This window comes from Manacus candei, unplaced genomic scaffold (genome assembly GCF_025592945.1).
Source record: "Manacus candei isolate 608988 ecotype Guabito, Panama unplaced genomic scaffold, ASM2559294v1 h1tg000008l, whole genome shotgun sequence".
Lineage (NCBI taxonomy): Eukaryota > Metazoa > Chordata > Aves > Passeriformes > Pipridae > Manacus > Manacus candei.
Window position 1 is genome coordinate 12,518,383 of NW_026138056.1, and position 18,685 is coordinate 12,537,067.

The window sequence follows — 18,685 nt, forward strand, 5'->3', positions numbered from 1 at the left end:
AATGAGAAAAAGGACACAGAAAGCTACTGTAATCTCATGCACATTTTTTTTCTTTTTTTATTCCCTTCGTCCTTCCTTACCTCAAGAAGCACTACATTTTCTGATATCTCCACTGGAGTTATCACAAGAGAAGTTTTGTACCGAGGAATGTTCTGCTGGACACTGGCCCAGGCTACTTTCAGCCCAGTCTGTGGAAGGAGGCAAGGATATCTTTTCACTTCAACGCTTCCCCTCCTCCCTCACTTCTCATCTGTTATCTTGTGTCCTACTTCACATACAGGTGATCCTTCAGGATCATCTTTCCACTGTCCACATCTCAACTTTCTGGCTTCGCAACAACTAGCACAAGGCACGGCTCCAGCTCTTAACAATGCTTGCACAGTTCCTCATATCAGGCAGTGCTGCTTTTTGTTCCGGTTTATTCCAAAGGTTGCTAGAAATATACATACAATATTTGCCATTTTCTGTCTCCAGCAAGTTACCCTGAATATTATGGTTGGGTGAAGTCAAAGGCCCTACAGAAATCTGGTATAAGTGAGTAGGCAGATCGAGATAATCCAACTCAGTGTTGCTGAGAAAGTTTGATAAAAATTAAAAAAACACAACCAACCAATCAAACAAAAATACCCTCACCAAATCCCCTCATAAAAACCCCAACCAAAAATCACCCCAAACCAAACCAAGATTCACATAATGTAGCCCTTCCTGTCCATAGGAATCTACTGGGGAGATACAGACAGGGCAGTGGGGAGATACCCAGCATCCAGGCCCACTGGTACATCAGTCCTGCTGACACCTCAACACTTCTGCACCTGAAGAGCTGCTTATAAGAATGCTGTGTCAAAGTGTAACTGAAGACACCATCTGGCCTCCACAACTTTTATCACTGGCAATAAAAGAAGATTACTACCTACAAACATTGCAAATCAAGTTAAGAGAATTTTGTTGAGAGTTCCATAAGACACAAATAATGAAATATTTTTTTTATGAAATACGTAGGGATTTCTTTTCAAAGGAGAGAGCTATTTTTATCAAAGTGAGCATCTTTCACTCACCCACTGATAATCCTGAAACAATAAAGCCGCTTCAAAAAAATAGAGCTCCAAAATTTAAAATTTCAACTGCAGTCAGGAAATTCCATACATGAACATCACCAAAGTAACTTCCCACCTAGCCAACTTGTACATATTTAACATTTTTCAACTTCCCTCTCCCTCGTTACATAGCAGACTACAATGTTGTTATAGCAATTAAGTTTTATTATTAATACACTTTACAGCATACAACATATTGTACAAAATTAGTAACATGGCAAAGAAAATATGGTTTGCATTTGGTTTCACCATTTTAAGCTATTAACGTCACTAGTTCCTCATTATCCTTTCCATATATTTTAAAAGAAAAAAACTCCTTTTAATGAAACAATGGATGTAAACAAGACTCATTTTAGTAGAGGCACATATTTGTTACTCATGCCATTAAAACTTTCCATAGGAATTGTACTAGGTGACTGAAAGCAATCCATAGCACCTACATTGCTTCTGAGAACACGCACACCACTTACCTGGTTCTGCACCTCAACCATAAATCCTATTAAACTTCAGACCATATTAGTATAATGCACACAGCAACTTGCCTCAGACACTTGTAGTTTAATTTAAAGTTGCAGTTCTAAACAAACAAAAGTTATACTTGTGTTAATAACAGATAAATGCCAAGTTGTCCTATCAATGGGTATGGAGGTTAACACATCAGCATCATGGAAAGTTTTGGTTACTTACAGAAAACAGAGAAGACACCAAAAGCATCGGGATCTGGAGCTTCACCACTTCACCAGAATATTCAGTTCTAAGGGCTTCACTTTACAGCTGCCGGACATCTCACTTAGAAAAGGAAAAATCATTATTATTCTTAGTAACAGTTCCCAGTCAGGACTGAGGGACCTCAGCAGACAAAGTCTGACATGCTTAGCTCTTACCTGTCTGAAGCACTGCTGGAAGTCAGAGAGCAGTCCCACGTGGAAGACACCTGGACTCTGGTAAGTTAAAAGAGAAACAGGGCTCATGAGACAGCAACTTGATGACTCTCAGTCTTCTAGCAGGATTGGAGGTGGCTTTTTCCCCTCTCTTAGAATGGGGAAGATTAGGAGAAGGACTGTGTCAAAGCAAGATCTTCCCTTTTTTTGAACTGGTGAAATGATTCGTCTTGTTTTTGGACTGCAGTGAACCCAGGTGTTCTCAGCATGCCAATAAGACTCGCAGCCTGCCCCAGTCATCCACTCTACTGCTATAAAACGCACAGGCAACACCAGTCCATTTTTTTTATTTTGGAGACGAGCCACGAATTCCCGGCGTGTGACGGAGCGGGGAGGCGCGGGGGCGTGAGGAGTCAGCAGAAAAGTTGGTGGGTGCGCGGAGCGCAGCCCAGCGCGGAGCCGCAGCGGGGGCTCTGCGACCTCCGCAACTTCGGGGGACGAGCCGCAGCCCCCTCGGGGCCGGTCCCGGCGCTGCAGCCCCTCGCCACGGCCGCGCCAGAGGGTCGGGGCTGACACGGCCGAGGCTCGCCCGCCCCCCTAGACCGCTCCGCGCTGAACGCACCAGGGCGGCCGTACTGCCTCCACCGCCCCCCGCTCCCGTTCCCGTTCCCGCCGGCAAAACTCCCGGCGCCCCGGGGCTGGGCGGTGCCGGCGGGGGAGCGGCTGCTGGCGGGGCCGGGGAGGTGATCCCGCAGCAAGCCCACCCACCCACCTACCCTCCGTCCCGCTCGTCCCCCGTGAGTGCCCCGCGGCTGCACCTCACCTGCCCGCTGCTCCCGCCGCTCCCGGGAAGCGCCTCCCCAGCGGCGCCTACACACTAACTTTCCTTGCCAAACTTTGGGGCCGGGCGGGCTGGGGAGGTGCCCCCGGCGGCACGGGAACCCCCAGGCCCGGCGGGAGGATCCCCGCGGGGGCAGGTGAGTCCCGCCCCGCACAGCCCGTGTGATGGCGAGGGCAGCCACGCTCCCTCCCTTGTCACCCGGAGCCCGGAGCCGAACAGCTTTGCTGGCAGGTTTTTGTGTGCTGTTACAAATCCATGGGTAACTCTCCCTGTGTTAGCATATAAATATGTCTAAGCTGCCAGGTAAAGGCAAGTCATAGCTTTAATTAGCTATTAAAACAGGTAGTGTAGAAACTTTATTGTCGTCTATGGGAAACGGGATGACAGAGAGAAATATTTAAATAGTGCTTATTAGAGTGTCGTATGTGCCTTGCAAAAATTATCAGCTTATTGTGACAATAGACCAGCCATATAGATAAATGACATTATCTCTCTTTAACAGGAACGTCACTTTTCTTACATTTCCTCGAGGAAGCCCTTGAAGAAATAGCTCTGGCTGTTGTTAAGGGGGGGGGGGGTGAGCACAGAAGAGTTCTGACTTTCCAGAGCTGTGCTCAAACCACTTCTATCCATCTCTCGTTTAGGCATTTCACTGCAGTGCTGTGTCCCTAGAATTACCCCAGCATGCACTTCTGAAATGTACCCTGATTCATTGCCCCATTGCTCACTTACGGCATAAGGCCTTTTTTTGGAGTAACTGTAATGTAACCTTCATGTTTTTACAACATCTTTTACCCTAACAAGTCTCAAATCATCTCACACACTGTTAAGAGTCAGCACACGGGGATCACTTCTCCAACCAGTGAAGCACAGTCACCCTCAGCGTGAAGCTGAATGTCGTCCACCAGCTGAAGACAAATGTTTCAGAGCAAAGAGTAGAAAGCTGGGTGCTGCTCAGATTTCCAGGAGGGTTTAAGCAGAGTGTAATTACCCCTTCCAGAGCTTAGATGTTCATTGAAAAGTGCTCCAGGATCTGTAACAGCCATAGGCAGCCACAATCTGTGCTCAGGAGTGTTTGCTTGGATTTCCAATCCAAGTGCTAAGCCATCCTGCTCCTGCTTAGTTTGGGTTGTGTGAATACATATAACCTCACCCTGGTGCTATTAATTTTCTCTTTTATCTCACTTAAGTGCCTCCCTAGTCACAGTCGATTATAGAGGCTGCCAGCTCAGAGTAGACCCAGGGAGCAAACATTTTTCCTTTAAAGCCAACCATGGATCCATTTTAAAGTTCTAATGAGTAAAGACTATCCCTCAAACCTGTAGCTTGACTGTCTCCCTACTAGAAATAAAAGAGGAGGAAAGAGAGAGGGAAGCAAAATATGGCTGCTGTTCATTATAGAGTTGAGGAGCATGTTTCCCCTTTTAGACAACCTGGCAGGCATGTGATACTATGTTAACCATATGCCTTAACAAAAAAATGCAACCTCATATTTAAATTACAGGTCTACTAGTCCCTGATGGCCAATGAGATTTTAGAGAAAAACAATATGCTTACTGAATTTTAGTTTCTTGAGGTAATACACTTAGAAGATTGTAATGAAGGTCACTGAAGCTTCTAATGATATACAGATTAACCTTCTGAGTGTTGTAGATTTAATTTCACTCAATAAGTACATTCTGTGAACATATTTCTTCAGATTGATCTGTTCAGATTATACCCATCAACCAATTAAAGTTATATATAACGCTGAAAAGATTAGATGTCTTGATTTTTATTTTTCTTCATTTAAAGGAATAAATTAATTGCTTTGGGATAAAGCCAAGTCTTATTCTACAATTAAAAAAAAAAACAAAACCAAAAACAAACCAGAAAACCAGACCAGTGTGTTAAGCTTGTATAATACTTGTTCCACCACAGACTCTTCCAGTGCAGAGGGCATATTCCAGCTATGGATATAAGAATCTTTACTAGATTAAAATTCAATATTCAGGTGAAACTAGACACTGGATTAGGAAGCTCATCAACTACGTAAATGTAACCAGCACCTTCTGAAGCTTGACATGTAGCAAAAAAGAAACAAATTACAAAAGGGTGAGGGCAGTCTGTCTGTGTCAGCAGGGCTGGTGCGGAGCCAGCGCCTACATCAGAAACTCTATTCTTGGCAGGTTTCTGCATGTTTCCTGTGAATTTTGGTAGACAAGCAGCTCAATAGTTAAAGTAGCAGCACCATCATCTGAAAGCAGTGAGACAACAGCCAGGTGGTGGTGCCTTCTCGCAGGAACAGAAGTGGTCAGTGCAGTTAGAGAAGAAAGATAACAAGTCATGAATTGAAACTGAAACCGGCCAAAAATCTGAGGTCAATTTGCTGAAATAAATTCACCTTTACTATACAATAAGATTAATTTTAGCTCTTTACACATTTCCTGTGTAGATTTTCAGGGACGACCATGGAGAAAAGTTTGGTGTGGAGGGTAGGTCACAGTAACCCACGCTCACAGCTGCTTCTCTGTGAACTGCTAGTGCATCCTGTGTAAGGACCCTAAATCCCCTGTGGGTGCTCAGATCATGGGACAGAAACCACAAGTATCATTGCTCTGAGCTGTTAAGACCCTCCCCCCCCTTGCTGAATTTTCCACCCAGCCTAGGTTTCCATTTGACATTTTTCAAAGTTTACTGCAAAGTTAGCTCAGCTGCCTACACAGATACACACATTTCAAGGAGTCAGAAATTGGTATTCTCACACTGAAAGAAAAATTTAATATAAAAACCATGTTTCAAGTAGCATCTGTGACAAAACTGTGCCTGTTTGGCCTGATCTTCTTCCAAAGGGGAAGGATTAGACCTTCAGAGAATTTTTTAGATTAGCCAAATTAATTCCAAGTCCCATTATTGTTTACTGCACTGAATTTTGGGACGGGCCACACTGGCACAGTTTCAGTGCCGTGTGCTATATATCAGTACAGAGCCAATTAGACAAACCTTTGGTGATTAAAGGCATTTTATCATTATGAAGGTGTCTTTTACTCCAGGGTATAAACCATTCAGCAAGTAGTTTCATTTTATTTCTTTGATTTTTTTTAATTTTCAACTAATTAGCTAGAAATGCACCACCTACAACATGCTCCTTTCCTAGGTTATGAGGCTAACATTTGCCTCTACCAAGCATTGCTATGGGGCATTTGCTTTGTTCTTTAAAAAAACTGCTTGCAACTAGGTATAACATTTATTTGCTCAGTATCTGGCATGCTGGGGTGATTATCAAAGCCTTTCTAAACAAGTTGTGTGCTCATTCAAAAATATTAGGCAATTCAAAGTCTGTTGTTCTTCAGCTATTACAAAGTTTTGTTTTCAAGAAGTCTCTAAAAATTTGTCTTAAACACTTCGATGAGTTAACAGCGAAGCTGTTTTATCCTAGTGGGCTCCCATTCCCAGAGGATGGCCAAAAGTAAGCAGTAGCTGCCAATTTTTTTTTTATTCTGAAGTTTGGTGCGTTATCTTACTCCAATTCTAAAATATTCTTCAAATGGCAGCTGCTATTCAGTTAAGATTAACTCCCCTTTCTCTTACTACCTCTACCCTATCTCTGGATGACCAGGGTTTGTGTGAGTACTCATGCTATTATATGATGAATTTATATCTTAGAGTGATGTATACCCAGTTTTACAGGCTCTATGCATGGAGGTTTTCAAGACAAGACTGGATAGAGCCCTGAGCAATCTGGCTTGACGCCATGGGTGGTCTAGTAATGTGTTGGAGGTTGGACTATAGGTTTCCTGGGATCACATCCTATGTGAGTAGTCCCATGCTATCTTCCTAGATAGCCCACATGGAAATCAAGAGGTCACACTTTCACCAAAATGGTCTCATCTCACTACAAAAATGAGATTTGAAGACTGCTACCCTTCACAGAATCACAGACCACAAATGAATGAACGAGGTCCTTAACTAGGGTCAGAAGGCTTTCTGTTGAAATGTGGTTTGTAAAGCAAGTGAGAAGTTCCTCTGAAAAAAAGTCTTTCTTTGAGACTTTTTGGACTGTGTTTGCAAAAGCTATGTAACATTGCAATTTCTAGTTTGTCTGGTCCTAGAGAAGAGGAAACATTCACCTTTGTTCTGCCAAATAATACTTGATTATGGTACCTCCTGGAAAAGGATGAGCTATTGGTATCAGAGTAGCAAGCTGGGAGACAGTTTCTTTGGTGTTTCAGTTATTGACATTACAGTGCCCCCACAAAATTAATTGTAAATTTCTTAACTGTCTGATCTAAATGCTTTAAAAGCATCCATAAAGATCTTGGATGGTATGTTCTTCATGCTTGTCTTTCAATTTTGACTGAAGGGATGCTAGCAGATCGTCTCTATACTTACCATGGAGTCCGGAGTTCTCAGCTATGACTAACTGCTCTTAGGCATTACACAGAAAAACCCAAACCAAAACCCCTCATAGAGCAATTTTACTATCTTTTACATGTCTATGGAATGTCAGAGGAGTAAAATCTGCATATTGCACTTTGGTCTCAACACATCCTCTGAATGTGAGACAAATAACATTGTCTTACTCCCAACAGCAGTCTTGATAGTAAAAAGTTCTGCACTAATTCAACATCTGCTGACAAGCTGTCTATATAAATTGACAGAGAAGCAAACTGATACATGAAACTGAGGATGCCTCCAAAGTGATTCACAATCTGTTGAAACAGGACACCATACCATTAAATATGTAATTCCAGTGTTCTTGGTCCTCTTCCATCCTAAAATAAAAAGCAGGAATATAATGACATGACAGTCTGGCAGTTGTTCTGAAGTACAGATAAAGGAGAATTGAATGAAATAAAACAGTATAGGCTTCTCTTAGCCAGTCAGCATTGTACTATTTGTTGAATACTTGCAGTGCTTATTAGAACCAATGGAGGTATTTTGAACCCATTCTGACAGCTTGGATTCAGACATCGAGGAAATGATGACATTATGGTATTCATATGTGCCAGAAAAAAACGAAGTTACTGAGAAATTCTGGGGCAAATAAAGGTGGAAAGTAGAATAAGTACTAGGCAGACTGACAACCCTAATATACAAGAGACAGAAAAAGAACTACAGATTAAAAAAAAAATAAATAAAATCTAATGTGGGCAGTAGTCCCAAGTGTTTGATCATCATGTAGTGGTTCTCACATGACCAAGTGTCAGTACTGCCCTATGCCTTTGCACTTCCACAAAGTACTTTTAGAGTGGTAGTCTAAGGAAAATGAGGTCAAATATTTTATACTGGAGGTAGGATGCATGCTGACTAGCCTAAGATGTAGAAGCAATTTCACTCCTCATCACATACTTCCTTTCAGCTAGAAGCTGAGATACATAAAAAACAAAAGATAGTTTTTGAGGGGTTAACCCAAGAGGGTTAATGTATTATGGCCTGTTTTATGCCAAAAAATGTTCTCACAACTGGGTTTTTTAGATGAAGATATTTCACTGAGACAATGGTTATTGCTCTGGTGGGACATCTTTTAGCTATAAACTCTTAGTCGAATTACTATGCTAATGCTACTGCTGGCAGTATTTGATGGAGTTGACCATCATGTGGTATTCTTTAACATGAGATCAAGCAGTGTGGATAAACCTGTGTATCTCATTCTCTTAACCCTTCTCCTAGCCAGATCATTGTTTGGAATTTTATGTGCTCCTGGTTCTGGGAACATCCTCATATATTTAAAGCTCTTTGTTAAGACCAGGATGGATTTGGGAGTCAGCAGCATGTATGGGCAATAAAACTCCGAATCTTCATAATACCATGATCAAGCTTTCCAAACACTAAAGTGCTTAACTTTGCACACTAAATGGAAGAGAAGTCTGGGAAAACTAAACATACCTCTAATGTTGGGCTGTTCAAAGAGAAAGAGATACGGAAGAGCTGTCTCAACTTAGGCTTGGAACTAGGCTTGGAGGAATTCTGTAAACAGAGGTGATGGCAGAAAGTTCTCTAGCTGAGGGCATTTCCCTCCTGTCATATACCCACAGCCATTTTTCCTGCCTTCAGGCTCCACTGCTGCAAAATGCAGTAGAAAAAAAGCGTAAGTGAACACCATGTTGGAGCCCCAGGATCATAAAATCCTAACACATCTCAGAGGATTCCTACTAATTTCCCTTGGCTCAGCTCAGCTCAACTGTATATAAACCATGCTCTCCAGGATTTGGCTTACTTTCTAGTAATTAGGTTTCACAGGAAGGTTTTTCTTTATATTTTGGAAACTTTTCCTCATAACCAATATAGTTTTCCCCTGTTGATTTCATACCCTTTTCTTCTTGCTCTTTTCCCAACCAAAGAGCACAGGATTGTTCATTACCTCTGTGGTAACCTCTTACATGGTAAATCACTGCTTTCTACTAAGGAAACCATAGCTCAGAGCAGATTGTTCCCTTAATAGGAAGCGATCATCCTTTACCCTATGTTTGAATTCTGCAGTGAATTTATCTCACTCATTAATTCTGTGTAAGCCACCTTCTTTCTGTCTCTGTCTCATTGTAACCTGCTGAACAAAGGTGACTTTCTCAGGGATGCTTTAAATGACCCATTCTCCTGGCCAGGACTTTTTTTAGGCTTGTGACTACTACATCTTTTCCAGATGGTATCATAATTTTCCACCCTTCCACCTTTAGAATTAAATGTAAGAATACTCGATAAGTAACTTGGGACACATGAAGTGCCACAAATAGACTCAGGCAGTGCTTTCATTGCTAAGGCTGTTATTTCACATCTGGAGAGGGGAATATGATCTATCACCCTGTATTGGGCTTGCATGGCAATATTGATGGGGTGAGGAGAGGACTGGCTTCTGGGAGAAGTTGCTAGAAGCTTTCCCCATGTCTGAGAGAGCCAATGCCAGTTTGCTCCAACACAGACTGCTGCTGGCCATGGCTGACCCATCAGCAATGGTGGTAGAGCCTCTGGGATAACAGAGTTAAGAAGGGGAAAAAAGTTGCTTCCCAGAAGCAGACTGCAGCCAGAAAAGAGAAAAGTAAATATATGTGAAAGAAACAACTCTGCAGACATCAAGGTCAGGGAAGAAAGAGGGGAAGGCGATGCTCCAGCTGCTGGAGCAGCTCGTGGTGCAGACCATAGTGGTTCATGATGGATCAGAGATCCACCTGCAGCCCATGGAGGACCCCACACCACAGAGCAGGCTCTGGAGCCAGCTCCTCACAGGACCTGTGGAACAATGGAGAGGAGCCCACACTGGAGCAGGTTTGCTGGCAGGACTTGTAACCCTGAGGGGCATATTCTGAAGTGCCTTTCCTAGTACACACCTCATTTGGGCTGCACAAATGGACTGGTTGTTTATACTTATTTTAAGCGTTTTTTTTTTTAAATGTGTGCTTGGGAATTTAATATAATTTTGGAAATGGAAAAGCATTAAATTTTTTTTTTAATTTTTGGGATTATCCTAATTACTATGGGAAAACAGCTAAAGAATAAACAAAGCAGCCTGTTATTCTCTTGTTTACTTCATAAATAAATGTTCTGCTTCATAATTACCCCTTTAAAGCTAAATGCTTGGGTACAAAATATGTTGTTTAGGAAAACTCTACACTTATCATGGCAAATATTTGACAGTACTTGGAGAATTAAAGTACAGATAGAACTATTTATTACATTGTTTATAAACTGTGAAGTTCTTGGTAGGTAGAACTGGACATTTTCTATTTGAATGTTAGACAGGAGCAGAAACTGCAAGAAATGTGGGCCCTGTACACACACAGGTACATCCTTAACCTAAGATTTGTGAGTTGTCATCAAACTGTTTTTTGCTCATATACATCAAGGTCAAAACGTGTTTAAGTCTGTATGCATACATGGTGTATTTGTATCAAACTCTTTTGATTTATAAATATATCTGTATGTTCCTTTGTTTCAGATTTGCAAGTCATCTGAAAAGAGATGAGTTTACAAGACCAATTGAAACTTCCAGCAGTGAATAAAAGTACCAGAAATTTTGTTTGTTTTCCTTAATCTCAAATTGGTGTGAGGTACAGAGTTGCTGCTTATGTCAGTGTAATAACGCTGACTGCCAAGTTACATTTTCAAAAGCAAGTAAATTGAAATAGTCAGGATTTTCAGGATCATCTACTGTGGACAACCCTCCGCCCCCCCCATATGTCAGGTAGATACAAGGCAACCATTATTAGCAAATCCCATTGACACCCTGCTTTCAGAGGTCCGTACACGACACAGAAGCACACACATTCTCTCACTACAGTTTGGATTTATTAACCTAGAAGTTCAGAGCTCCACATTGTGGAGCTTGACTCCTATTGTGTCTGCAGCCAGAGTTTTCACCTGCAATTGTTCTTCTTGCATCCTAGGACCTACAGAAAATTAGTGTCGTATCCTTTCTTTCAGGGGAAGTAGCTAGCCAGCTGCTGGCTGCCAGCTGTGAAACAACAGATTTTACAAAGGACTGTCCCAAAACTCTCAGCAGGGACTAACAAGATGGAAAATTCAGGCTCCCACTGAGTCACCAGTACTACTATCACCAACTGCCAATTACATTGGGAAGGCGAGAGAAGGGATGTTTTAGTGAATGAATTGATTAATTAATTCATTAATGAATTAATGAATTAGTGATGAATTAAGTGATATTTAGCAAATGAGATAGGGGTAGTTCATCTTTTCTTTCCAACTGTCTGGAAACATGTTTTTAGAGTATATTTTTTAATATTAGGGTAATTTATCCTCTATAGGAGGTCAGAGTAAATGAGTTAGCAGTTTGCTCAGGCCCTTGTCCCCAGCAAGTGTATGCATAGTGCTGTAATTCTATTCTGGCTCTGCAGTGTATAATTACAATTTCCATTCTGCCACCCTACCAGCAAAATGAGGCCTCTCATTTTTCTGCGTCAGATCATGGTTTGCAATTGATGGATCAACTTCAAATGAAATGTATGAATTCACCTTATACCATAAATGTATCTTGTACTCAGCACCTGCCTTTATCATGCTGCATTCTGTAGCAGCTGCCTGTAAAGATTGCAGTGTTTCTATACAGTGTTTCTTTTTCTATAAAGAGACTTCTAAGCCGTAAAAGAGGACAGAATGCAATCCTTTAAGAAGACGATGATAGCATGAAACCTGGTCTTTTTCAATAAATGAATTACAACACCTTTCAGGAATTACACTTGCCCCTGAACATCCTTTTTCATTTCTGCATTGTTATGTTCACACTTTCTGCTTCACTAAGGTTTTTTCTTCCCCTATCTTAGCGTCAGAAAGCCAGAACCACCACCATTACCTCTATCATCACCACCACCAAAAGATGGGATAATTTGACAGCAAAAGCTGCTATATCAACTGCATGCAATTTAATATCCTGAAGTGAAGAGATAAAATGAATTCTCCATCTTTTTACGTATAGCAGCTTCGGTTATATGGGTAGGTTGAATATTCAGACAAAATGGCTTTCTTCTAGTCAACAGGACCGAAAAGACTGATACTTCATAACACAAAATTTCCCTCTAAATGAGAGAAATACACACTTTTTCATTTGAGGTTATGTTAATCACTGATCAGAGCAGGTCAACAAATTTCACATTTCTGGTTTCCACTGCCTACAGTGATCTTGTAAATCAGTGTAAATATTTTCAAGTATTTACACACAGCTATTGAAAAACCTGCGGGGAACACACGTCATGGCAGAAGCAGCAGCTTATGTTGCTGGGAGAATGAGATCCTGTTGCCAACCAGCAGCTTCTAATGGGCACGGGTAATGCATTTTGTTCTGGCATGTCCGTGCTCTCTTGCATGAGCATGCTGCCAAAAACTCTGTGTTGAGAATCCTGAAGGTAACAGTGGCTGTGGCTCACTGTCATTACCCAACCCAATGCCCTCCTCCATATTCATAGAGACCGAGTCGATTTTTCCACACACAGTCTGACAGCCACTGCAATTCCTTGATACTTCTTCATTAAGAGCATCTAGATCTTTATCTGTCTCTTCCAGGACTGTTTCTGGAAGGGAGTGTAAGTCGAGCTGATGCTATGATTATTCAGAATTTCCCTTTAGCTGTTGTCAGTCCCTTGCTCAAGTAGCGAAGCAGGAGATCCTCAGGCTGTCTCCAATGAGACAGTGGCCAGCCAGGAAGCCAGTGGAAAAAGTCTAGAGCTTCCCACTACACGTAACAATCAAATGTTATGTGCTTGATAGAACTGCAACAGAAAAGGTGTTTTATCTGTGAGTAACTAACCCCATATTTAGCCATACCTTTGTAAATCTGCAGGGACTCTTCCAAGGCTGATGGTACAGCTTTATGGTTATCTCATTTAGCACCGCTGTGCTCAGGACGGCAGTGTCTCTATCCAAGGGTTAAGGTACATAAAAAACACTTCAGGAGCCTGAGAAAGAAAATTAGTGTGTGAACAAGAAAACCTGAGGAAGGAATGATGAAATTAATTACCAGACCAATGGAAAAACAAAGAAGCATGAAGAAAAACAATTAGTAGTTGAAAATGTTCTTGAGTCCAGTAACCTAGGAGAATGCATTGAGTTAGTAATAGTGGTTGCTGTCACTTAAGGCAATTATTGGATATCACGTAAACCTTTTTTCAAACAAAGACAGAATTGTTTATGTTTTAGGAAACAGACATCAATAGTGAAATTAAATATCTGAATGAATGCAGGAACATGTTCTAATAAAACATGAAGGAAGTAATCAGGGAAGATTATCAGTCTTGTTGGCCTGATATTTAGCAGTGATAAAAAAAGAAACCTTGGTGCCAATGTACTTTCTTTTTTTGCAAGCTAAGCCTATCTAGTGTGATATTAAATGGCAGAGACTCATAAAGAGTTTAAGAGATTCTCTTCAGGACAGAGCTGAAGACACGCACAAAACTGAGATTTACACTAGATTATTAAAATGGTTACTCTTAACGCCAAACCAGGGCATCCTGGGATCAGCAATAATTTCCCATGACTGCACAGACTAGCCTCTAGTCACATAGTTGACCTGAATTGAAGTTTGATGAGTTTCAAAGCAGTGAGGCTTTCTACTTTGGTCTAAAAGAGAGCAAGACTTGACTAGCCCATGACAGAAATTCAGCACCCACTTCCAACTCCCTGATCTTTTTTTTGCTGTCCCCAGGGTCAAAAAATGGATTATGGTGGTGCCCAGCTACAAAATTTTGCCTCTGTCTGGAGGTCCCTGGTACAGATTCCCAAAAGAGCCGAAAAGAAGGTCACTGCTTGCAATTAAAGCCTTACTCTGTGTACTGGGTACAAATAACACCCAGTGACAGAGTACAATCTCTGCCTGCTACTATAGCTCAACAGATGGGGTAGCTGCTAAGCTTAGCTTGCAGGATTGAGAAATGGATTTATAAGCAAGACCATGTGCAGATGAACTGAGGATCACCTACAGATCACAGAAATAAAATCTATTACTTAGCAATTTTTTAGGTCAACATACTACGTCAGTCTCTTCTCTCATCTTTTTCTGCTTATATTATTCCAGAAACTTGTTAGCTTGCTTTTTTCTCTTGCTTCAGAGCTGAATTCCAGCAACTGAAGTTGGTGGACCCTGGTCAGAGTGCTTCCCAAATTTATTAATGCTCCTCATTGATGAGATGGCTAGAGATAGCTTAAGAGAGCTAGTACAATATAATTGCATGTGATTTCACTTTTTCTTCTATATTTTGTTATAATTCTTAATGTTCATAATTTATAAAGTAGCTGAAGCCAGGTAGTAAAATATATTTGTGTATAACTTCACACTGTTTTTCTGTGCTTTTATGTAGGTAGGATTTGTATCAAACCCCAAAAATAAACCATAGAAGCTTGTGTCAAAATTTGTGTCAAAGCTTCACTGGGAAGCTTTGATGAAAACATCTGCTTCTCGATACATTCCCCCTGAAATCTCAGAAGGCTTTTTTAACAGCTTTGGATATTGCACACTTTATACTTAAATTGTGATCACTTTCTACACACAAGTTGCTACTGTGAGGCGGTAACCATTGTAGTTGTGTCTAATACCAACTAAACAATTTTTGTGGGATGATATATGCAGACTAAATCTTTGTATTTGCCTTAATGATTAAAATAATTATTAAAGTGATCTGCATGAGTGAATTTTCCATTTGCATGAAGAAAGCTGTCTTTTCCTCTGTCTGCTTCTTTGTTTTAAATTGACGTTTTTCCAAAGTTGATCAGAACATTAAAATTGCTTATCAGGAGCTGAATTTCCATGATTAAGGAAAAAATTTTTAAGAACAGCTAGAGAGAGCTCTGTGTGCACTGGGTAGATACACACAGAGGGAATGCAAGTGAAAGATGTAACTAATCAGTAATCTTAAAAGTACAGAATAAGTTGCCTTCTGAATGTAGCCATTACAATTTATGATTTCTGCCAAACTATATATTGATTTCTCTGTCTTAAGAATCAACCCCTTTCCCTGTTGATTGAATTCTAATTATTCACTCTACGTTACATTGATTTTAATAGTCTTCTGGACAATTTTGTACCAGGCTGGTTTAAATTACACTTAATGAATTCATCATGACTATTGATATAAAAACTTCCATTTTACAGAAACTTGAAAAATAAAGCAACTGCTTTTCCTCCCTTCTGCAGAGGCCAAATTTGCCCTCAACTTGTACTGCACTCGCCTGGAGCAGTCAGCTGGCCTTAGCCTGTACTTCACAATGACTCTGGTAAGAAAAGGTAGAAAAGAGTTGGTTTTGTTAGTCTGAACCCAGTGATGAGTATGTCTATAGCAGACTGTGATTAAATTAATTGTACTTTTCACATATTTCATCAAAGTCAAGAAAATCTTCTATCTGCAAGTTACATCCAGGTGTTGCTTGGGCACTGTGGGTCTGCCTTTACTCCCTAAAGACATGAGGCATGGATGATGGGCAGTGAGGTGCCTGCTGCAGCCCCTTGGGATTGTCCCCAATCCTCTCTGCCAGGGTCACTCTCTCAATATTCCATTCTCCTGCCTGTCTGATGTGCATACAGGCACAAGCATTTGCATAAATCAATACCACAGCCGGACTGTTTTACAATTAACTTCAGGGAATCCTTTTTGGCATCATGGTTTTATTTTCATTTACCTTGGGCAATGACTCCCTATTCTTTTGAGTTATTGCTATATAAAGGAATATTCAATGTTCAGTCAGGCTGAAAGCTTCTGATTACATTCATCAGCTTTAATAAGATATACTATTAGATCTTATTTTCTTGAATTATCTATAGATCAAAGATATGATCAATGGCAGCCCTTAAATATTTCCAAGTAAATATTTCCAGAGATGTTTTCATTCAAAAGGACCTAGAAATGTTTTACAATTAAAGGTCCAGATTCTACTCACCAGGTTTATTTAGGCTTCACTTTCTTCCTCCTGAAGCTCATTATTTTGGGTGCAGCAGTTCTGGTGCCAAATATAGCTGAAGTAGTAGGATGTAGAATCATAGAACTCTTTAGGTTGGAAAAGACCTTTATAATCACCAAGTCCAACTGTTAACCCAGCACTGCCAAATCCACAACTAAATCAGGTCCCTAAGCACCACATCTACAAGACTTCTAAATATCTTCAGAGATCTCAGGCCCTTAGCAGCCTTTTCCAATGCTTGGTAAATCTTTCAGTGAAGAATTATTTCCTAATATCCAATCCAAACCTTCCTTGGAGCACTTGGAGGACATTTTCTCTTGTCCTATTGCTTGTTACCTGGAAGAAGAGACCGACTCTGACTTTGCTACAACCCTCTTTCTAGTAGCTGCAGAGAGCAATAAGCCTCTTTTCCTCCAGGCTAGTTCCCTCAGCCCTGGCTCTCTTAGCCGCTCCTTGTAAGACTTGTGCTCCAGACTCTTCACCGGCTCCATTTCCCTTCTCTGGACATGCTCCAGCACCTTAATGTGTTTCTTGCAGCGAGGGGCCCAAAACTGAGCACACAGGGCCGGGTACAGGGGAACAATTACTGCCCTGGTCCTGCTGGCCACACTATTTCTGATACAAGCCAGGGTACCATCTGTTAACTCACATGCATAGGACTTTTACTTCAGACAGCTTTTCAGCAACTCTTCCCCCAGCCTGTAGCACTGCATGAGGCTGTTGTGACCCATGTGCAGGACCTGGTACTTTGTCTTGCTCAACTTCATAGAATTGGCCTCAGCTCTGTGTATTCTTCCTATCCTCCAGCAGATCAACACTCCCACTCTACTTGGGGATGTCTGTGAACTGACTGATGGTGCACTTGATCCTCTCATCCACATAATGAAAAAAGTTATTAAACAGAACTGGCTCTAATACTGAGCTCTGGGGAATACCACTTGTGACTGATCACCAACTGAATTTAACTCTATTCACCACCACTCTCTGGGCCTGGCCATCCTGCTGGATTTTTAGTCACTGAAGCATAGACACATCCAAGCCGTGAACAGACAGTTTCTCCAGGAGAATAATGCGGGAAGCAGTGTCAAAGGCTTTACTAAAGTCAAGGTGGACAACAACTACAGCCTTCTCTTCATCCACTAAGTGGATCACCCTGTCATACAGGAAGACCAAGTTAACCAAGCAGGTCTGTAGGTCAATACCATAGCTGATGTACTTAATATTATGACTATATCTAAACTACCATATGCACTAGTAACCTAAAGTCCTGTCCATGGACGCATCTCTCCTGTTATTTCAAGTCCACATCGGGATAAGACATGGTATGGCCCCGTCTGTCCCCACCACCATCATATCCATGGGAGGGAAATGGGAAGCCCATTTGAAGTGTGACCCCACTGCTCTGCCCTTGACCCTGTGCCCCAAAATGACTCAGCTCCTGCCTTGAGCCTACTGCCCTTCTGAAATGGATTTTACCTGCTCTCTGCTGGAAGAAACCTGACTTCAGAGTATCATTTTCAGTGTAAATTATATAATTGTGAGTGCATTAGAGCAAAAAGAAATTAATGGAGAAAATTAATTACTTTAAAATCAGATGACGATTTTACAGCACGTGCCTATCGCGCATTCAAAAATCTCCCACTTAATTACACATACCCATTCTGGAAGTATCATACAGAAGTTTTACTGTAATGACATGTTGTTTTCTCTTCTAATGAGGAAATGAACAATGAGTTATCCTCCTTTAACTCTGCATGTAGGAAAAAAAAATCCAGTAGGCAGGAGAGTCTGATGATTTTAGAGGTTATTTTCTAAATTATAAAGCTTCCTGTGGAGATGAACTTTCTTACAATCTCTGACAAACCATACTATTTGGTGATTACTCTGCTAACAGTAGTAAATGATCTAAAAATATATGCATCATCTTTTGAAGTAGAAAGGAAATTAAAGAGTTCTTTAAACCTTGGAGCTGAGTCATTTATTCTCTGTTACAATAAATATATCAAGTTAGGGTCTACCTTGAGCAAACTAGCAGAAAACAATCTGCATAAAGAGATGAAATTTTATCAAACAATGAATAAAAGATTCAAATAGAAAATTGGTTTTCTTTAGTTTCTATGAGGACTAAAAAGAACAAAATTACTGAGCTATTTCCTTTTCCTTAAAATCTTTTTATAGATAATGGTGAACAGATGATTCTGTCAAACTTCACTTGAGATAAGTTCAAGACAAGATAATATCATAATCTATCTTCTTGATGAACCTCATCATTTTATCTTCAGTCTAAATCCTGGAGAAAAACTGAACAAGCCATGCATCTACACATCTCTTCATTTAAAAATTACAGTTGAAGGAGAGAAAATGTTTAAGGTCAGACTTCTAAGCTACCATCTGGAGCTCATTTAACAATTGCCAAGAACATCTGCCACTACTGCACATGACTAAGACAAAACTTAGCCAACATCATCTTTTCTTTTAAGGACAAAATCCTAGAG

General features: G+C 40.9%; 1 protein-coding gene across 2 annotated transcripts in view; it reads right to left on the bottom strand.

The window, feature by feature from the left end:
* CHST9 (carbohydrate sulfotransferase 9) overlaps nt 1-2,986 on the bottom strand; it is an 88,637-nt gene extending 85,651 nt beyond the window's left edge. Inside the window, exons 1-3 of one of the 2 annotated variants that reach the window (XM_051775418.1) lie at nt 2,799-2,986; nt 1,979-2,035; nt 1,782-1,883 (exon numbers count right to left, since the gene is read on the bottom strand). The gene's annotated coding sequence lies outside the window, so the exon portion shown is untranslated. Of the gene's footprint in view, nt 1-80; nt 189-1,781; nt 1,884-1,978; nt 2,767-2,798 lie in introns of those variants that run through there. The other variant, XM_051775409.1, reaches the window with a different exon arrangement.
* Between the last annotated feature and the right edge of the window lie 15,699 nt (nt 2,987-18,685).